The sequence below is a fragment of the Callorhinus ursinus genome, unplaced genomic scaffold (assembly GCF_003265705.2).
Source record: "Callorhinus ursinus isolate GAN/ISIS: 27379988/994484 unplaced genomic scaffold, GSC_fseal_2.0 scaffold84, whole genome shotgun sequence".
NCBI lineage: Eukaryota > Metazoa > Chordata > Mammalia > Carnivora > Otariidae > Callorhinus > Callorhinus ursinus.
In genome coordinates, this window is record NW_027397146.1 from 2371955 (window position 1) to 2378912 (window position 6958).

The 6958-nt window shown below is 46.2% G+C and overlaps 1 pseudogene; it reads left to right on the top strand.

The window, feature by feature from the left end:
• The first annotated feature begins 4815 nt into the window (after positions 1–4815).
• On the top strand, positions 4816–4952 carry LOC112816433 (small nucleolar RNA SNORA62/SNORA6 family; annotated as a pseudogene).
• The last annotated feature ends 2006 nt before the right edge of the window (positions 4953–6958 follow it).

A 6958-nucleotide genomic window follows, 5' to 3' on the forward strand; every position in this document is an offset into this window, starting at 1 on the left:
TCTCTTCCCCACTATTGTTTTCTGTTGTACTTCGAGTGTGGTGTTGTGGTGTGGGGGTTGGGAGTGGAATGTGGGTGGGTAGGGGTACTGAGTGAGACGTCAAAGTGAGAGATCATGTTTCCAGCAGGAGCTTGCAGGGGGTGATGAGGTCAAGTTGGAGATTCCCAGATTGAACTGGCATCTTTGGAGGGATTGGAACTTCTCTTGTCTATAATTCTGCTTCACAATTCTTGACAATACAGACTGGGTACTGGGTACGTCTGTCTAGGTCAGATGCTGACTTGATCACTAGTCACAGAGCAAGCACTTGCTGAATGAAGACTAGGGTCAGGAAATTTGACTTGCTATTTCATCTCCTGGTCTAGAACAGCAGACGAACAATTGTTGTGAATCTCTATAGTAATCCTGTGTGTCTAGTGCATAGCAAATGTCAACAAGCTCACTGACCCATCACATCGTTATGCCCTCACAGGAGCCCAGTAAGCCAGGGAAGGCAAAGCACTTGTCCCCAGTGATCCAAGGGGGAAAAAATGGAGCTCATGTGTCATGCTTAAGGATGATAAGTGGTAGAAGTAATAAGGTAGTAAGGTAGTAAGTGGTAGAGCCACTCCACTTGCTCTTCTTTCTTCTTATCCTCTTAACTCTCTCAACTAAAGTACTCCCCTTTCTCCTCCCCTCTTTACAAATGGGGGTGCTCCATCAGGTTCTGCTTCTTTGCCAGGCCCCAGACCTCACTATGTAGCACCTGGAACATCTCTGCAGGAAGTGGCCAGTGACCAGCCAGTGAGTGTGAACCAAGCACATGGAACATGGGTACTGTCCCCCCAGTGGGGCCACTAAGGGCAATAGAAAGTAGCCTGCACTCCAACTTTCCTAGCAGCTCCACCTCATTCATGGAGGCCATGGGGGAACAAGGCTTGCCAAGCACTCAGCCTATGTTTCTCCTTCCTGCCTAGGCAGCCTCTCCTGCAGCCCCTCAGCCACCTACCCTTTTAACTGTGTTTCTGTGTTTGTGTTTCTGTGTATAGCTGAGTGTATGTGTGGGTCAAAGTAATTCTGTATGTACATACAACCATTTGAGAAGCTGTGCAGCTCTATGTATATCGATGTAAATTATACTGGTGTGTATAAGAGTGTATATATAACAACGTGTGGATGCATGTTTGTGTGTGCACACCCCTATGAAAGAGTGTGTGTGCTTGTGTGTACACACATGGGTATATGCTATGTGTGTATGAGAGCATATGTGCATACCCATGTTTATTCACCTGATTTGAATGAGTGTGAAAGGAAATACACCCGAAAGCATATGTATTTCCTGTTGGTGCCTCTTCCAGAACCACCTGAATTCCTTTGGCCTGTTCTCACCTAAGTGGGGGGCCATATTTGGCCGGGCTGGTTAACTGACTGTTTCTTTCCAATTCCCTGTTCCAGGGGGCAGTGTCTCCCGGTCCCCAATCACTCTTCTCCTCCTTCCTCCACCCATCTGTGCTGTCTCCTGGACAGAAGACACAGGAGAAGTGAATGTAGTCCCAGGAAGTGACAATTTAGTGCCTTGAGATAGGAAGTGCTCAAACATGGGATAAGCTGGGAGTGCAGAGCATTTTGCTTTGTCCTGAAACGACATGTTTGAGTAACAAAGGCAGGGTTTGGTTGGGGGGGGGGTGCCTTGAAGATGCATTAAGAACAGATATATGATGTAGACAATGGGTGGGGAAAGCTAAAGGACTAGAGAGGGACTTGTATATAGCCTTTATAACTCATCCCCTTGTTGCAATCACATTGTAAGCCTGACGCGTGTGGGGGCTGAAGGCAGCCAAAAGCATGTGGATGATGTGAGGAAATAGCCCAGGGTATCAACTGCAGCACTGGATGCAGAGAACCAAAGGTGTTTGGGAGAGGGCTGCAGGCATGGACAGTGGGGGTGGGCCCTTTCGGGGGCAGGAGCACTGTAGTAACCCATCCTGCATCTTGGGATGGCCTTGGATTTGGAGTCCAGAACTCCCTCCTCCCACCCACTCCAGGGGAAGGGATCATCAGAGGGGTGAGAGGATTGACCAAGGAGAGAGAGGCAAAGGAGCCCCAGGGTGTGACTACCTGTATCAGCCCAGCTTGCCATCTCTCTTCTTTTCTATACACACAGCATACAAATACAGCCTCCTACACATACACACCCACTGAGACCTACACAGTCACGCACACATGTACGCACATGTGGGCACTCACTGTCAGCACCAAGCAGAGGTATACACAAACACGTGCACACTCACAGCCACATATACATTCACACGCACAGTCACACACGATTACCCTCATATTCGTGTGCATGCACACACGCAGACTTTTAAAACAGCTAAAAATTAAAAAAGTTGCCACTGGAATATCTAAGATCGCCTCTCTCTTTCTGGACATCTCTCACAGAAAGATCCAGGTTGGGAGGAGAGAAATGACCCCCATATCTGAGGCTCCCATCATGACTATTGAAAGACTTGCTTCCTGGAGCCTGAACGTTGGTTGATTGATTGGGATTTGGGTTTCCAGAACCCTGGGGGGCCTTCGAGCCCTGTGGGAAATCAGCCGTTTATTTGGGGTGATGTCATACAAAGAGATTGGAGCAGTGGGGACCAGAAAGTGAGTTTGAAGATGTGTCTCGCAGCAATGCACAGGAAGGCTTCGAGCACAGAAGAGGGGCAGAGAGGCCAGTTGTAAATATCTCTGTAGATCCATATAGCTAGATAAAAATATTTATACCTTAAAAAGAACATCTTGCCCTAAAGTGCTGCAATGAGAGCAGTTGAACTCGACTGCAACTCACACTGTGTGAGGTTATGTGTCAAGGTGAGGTGGAGGTTTGGCAATGACAGCTTTGCTAAAATTTGAACCTTCTGAGTTTGTCATGGACTTGGTCGTTTTAGCCTGAAAATTGCCAGATCTCCCCTTGTTGTGTTCTGTGTGTGTTCTGTCGTCAGCGTCATTGTTGAGTCCCATCCTCAGCTAGTTGCCTACATCCCGTCCCACCCCTCACCTGGCACCAAATAACTCTGCGAGTGCAGAGCATCCGGCAGGGCACTATTAGGGTTCAGCCCACAGAGACTTTCTCAGCCCCAGCCAATCAGAGAGTGCTCGTGGTTAGATAATTTGGAGCTCGGGCCGAAGGAAGGGTCTTGTTGAGTCTGGGATGGAGCAACCCTCACTTCACTTTTCTACCTACCTTTCCTCTTCCTCACATGGGCCATCCCATTAACTTTCCCCCCAGAATTCCTTCTCCACCACCACCACAGGAAGGCTACCTTCCGTCTCTTCGGAGTGGCATTTTGTTCCAAGGACCTGTGCCTTTACAGAGATAACGGATGATCTGTTGGGTCTTACTGGAGCTTGTAAAATGTATTCTTACAATCTGTGTCATCTTGTTAATAGCAAGGCTGTAATGTCTTTGCATATTTAGAACTGAGCTTTGCTGAGACTGTGGCCATTCCTAATGAGGTTTCTTTATTCTGTACATAAAAGAACTAACCCTTTGAGCTATTAACTAATGAATGCATTTGCTAAGCTATCAACCTGCATGGTACCTTGCCGTGGTAATGAGCATCAAAGGAAATCGTGACTTGTCCTACTGAAAGTGCAGTGTGTTTGTGTTTGTTGTGTAGTGTCCTGTGATCAATATGAAATCTCTATTATCAGTGTTGGGTTTTCGGGGGGGGGAGGGCGTTACAGTGTCTCTCTGATATATTTCACTTATAAAATAGCCCCAGTTGGTCAGGGTCACCTCTGTTAATTCAACATGTGTGAGACTTTGCACCCACTCTGTCTTGCCGGACTGTATCCCTGGGGTCAGGAGTCATCAGCAGAACTGAAGGTGCCCGAGTGTAGTGAAACTGGCTGTGGTGCTTGACTTTGGACAGTGCCAGAGAATTCTTCAGATAGGCAAAGCAGTGCCTTTCTGAGGCAGATGAAATACAGTAAGACCACAAACATGGAGGTCTTCAAGGAGACCAAGAGAGGAGGAGGACCAAGACCCACGTGTCTTACTGGCCTGACCTGCAGAAGGGTGCAGAACAGCAGAGACCCCCTCCCCAAGATGACCCAGTTCCCTCTTTGTCCTCATTCAATGTACATTTTTGCATGAAAAAGACCTTGACCGGGCTGGACTTCAAAGAAGGAAAACATGAAGAAACATAAAATTATGCTTCTGAAAAATATGCTGGAATAAAGGTTTATAAATAGTCAAAAGGAGAAAATAAATATATATAATGGCAAATACACTTACCGGTTGTTGTGTTTCCTCTCTGTCTGATTGGAAAGGAGTTCCACCTGGGCCCAGGAAGCCTCTGGTTTCCACTGTTCACCTTAGCCTCCCCAAGGCTTTGCACGTTGACCTACTCATACCCTAAGATATTTGAATCCGTGGTTTTCAAGCAGAGTGGAAATAGTAATATACAACTGAAATTACTTTACACTTTCACACAAGCTATTTTAATCATTTAAAACAAAAGGCACGTGTTGTGATGAGCACTGGGTGTTATACGCAACTAATGAATCATTGAACACTACATCAAAACTAATGTACTATATGCTGGCTAACTGAACATAATAGAAAATAAAAATAAATAAATAAAAAATAAATAAATAAAACAAAAATTGTAAAGCAAGTGAAGCCATTGTAGTGCCAAAATATAATGTGAACATTTATTTCCATTGGCAGGGGGATCTTTATTAAGAACGTTAAAAAAATCTCTTTTGCCAATGTGGATGTACGGAATAGAGAGCAAGAAAGCCCTATGGGGGTGGAAAGAGGTTTTAAAAACTTTGTAGAGTCCTGAAGATTGTTAGAGCTTGGAGTTGAGGCCCCTGGCTGGCCGATAAACTCACAAGTGTAGGTAGTGAGCTACTGGAGGGTACCACAGGGTCTCTGGCCCAGTGAGTGGAGTTTGATAGTAATTCTTGCTGTAAGTTTAAAAAAAATAATTAAAATAACAAAATAACTGTAGAGTCACATTCAAATGTCCTGCTCCTGGTGCATCCACCTTCAAACACCTTTTGATGAAAACCTTGGAGTTGCAACAGGAACCCTAACCTGATATAGCTCCTCCTCTGTGGCCCCTTTTGTGCCCAAACAAGCCAGGAGAGTAGTGCCTTCACACCCTGCTTTGCTGATCTGCCCGTCGTGGGAGGGGCCTGGTGGTGTTACAGGTACACACGGGAGAAAATGCATTTGGAGGTAAGAAGGAGTTTTCACAGTACACCTGGAGCCTGCTGTTAGCTACTGAGTTCTTTTCTGGGCCTAAGTTCTTGCCACAAGTCAGGCTTTGTATCATTTTTTACAAGTCAGGCTTTGAAGGTGGCCAGCGACCACAAGTGGAGCTTGCTGCCCTTGAATGGTTCTACTGTCACTTGCCGCCCACTGATCATACAACTACCTTAAGGGATAGGGTAGAAGAAGGGGGATATGGCCTCCCTCTCCCTTTACAGCTTCCCTTGGGGTAAAAGAGCCCTTGCCACAATCTCTCTAGGCTTTTGGCAAGGCCTCTCTTCTCAGCTTCCCATGTTGGCTCAGCTTCCTCTAATCCCTAGCAGGGCCTCCCAGGGGCCCCTTGGTACTGCCCTGGTACTGCTTACCCAGTCCAGGTCTCTCCTAAGCTTTCCTCCAGACCAGAATCTCAAGAACCGAGGCAGATGTGTTTTATTTTTTAATAACCTTAAGTGCATTTTATACTGATATTTTCTAAAGTAATAGGGGATAAGGAACTATTTATCATGAGATTTAAATGCATTCCTGTCCAATGGTCTGAAAGCAGCTCAGAGACTACCCCCAATGTGCAAGTGCCAGAATTTGAACATGAACTCTTCCCATGGCCAACCTAAGATTTGCTGCAACAGAATGCAGTTCAGCATCCTTGACTCTAGATTTCTCTATTTCAATTACAAATCAGTTTCTTAGGGACACCTGGGTGGCTCAGTCAGTTAAGCGTCTGCCTTCAGCTCTGGTCATGGATCTCAGGGTCTTGGGATTGAGCCCTGCGTCGGGTGGTGGGGGGGGAGGTCCCTGCTCAGCAGGGAATCTGCTTCTCCCTCTCCCTCTGCCTCTCTCTCTCTCAAATAAATAAATAAAAATTTTTAAGAAAAACCAAATCTGCCTCTTAGAAAGTCTCCCTTTAATATCGCATGGGGAGACAGAGGTTAAAAATTTATTGGAGATAGTGGACTCCAGCCCCCCCTTCTGTCTAGAATACTCTGTGTGCCCTTGGGCAAGACCCTGTTCATTTGGGGGCCTCTTCCAGTGCTCTCCTTTCCCATCCCATTCTTACCCTAGGCCTGGTGCTCTGCTCAAAGCTCTGTCCATTAAGATTATCCCTTCCCACTCTTTTATTTTTTTAATTTTATTATGTTATGTTAGTCACCATACAGTACATCACTAATTTTTGATGTGGTGATCCACGATCCATTGTTTTCGTATAACACCCTTCCCACTCTTTCAAGACCACCCCCAAGTGCCATCCATTTTCAGCTTACACCCACATACTAAACCAGCCCATGCTTAAACCAGCCAGGGCCTAGAGGAATCCCATATCGTTATAGGTGCAACTGCAGAAGGGGTGCTGGTGCAACTGTAGTGGGTGGTATGGGGGTCTGAGCTATCTGCTCAGGTAATTGAGTCCTCTGGTACTACTTAGGCTGAAACAGGCCAGCACTATTATCTCTACCATGCTATATCATTGGATGGCAACAGCCCAGGAGAAGTGCAGCCTTCTTGCAAATGCAGCCGAGGGTGGCAAGCAACTATGCCCTCCTACAATAGATTCTCTTGCTAAACATCTGAGTGGCACACCTCCATGGCCACAACACAAACACATTTTACTATTACTAATGTTGGTATACTTCTTTCAGCATAGAATTTTGCACCTAACCAAAGACCCTCCGTTTGTGGTTTGGCATAGACCAGGGCTCCAGGAGAGTCTCC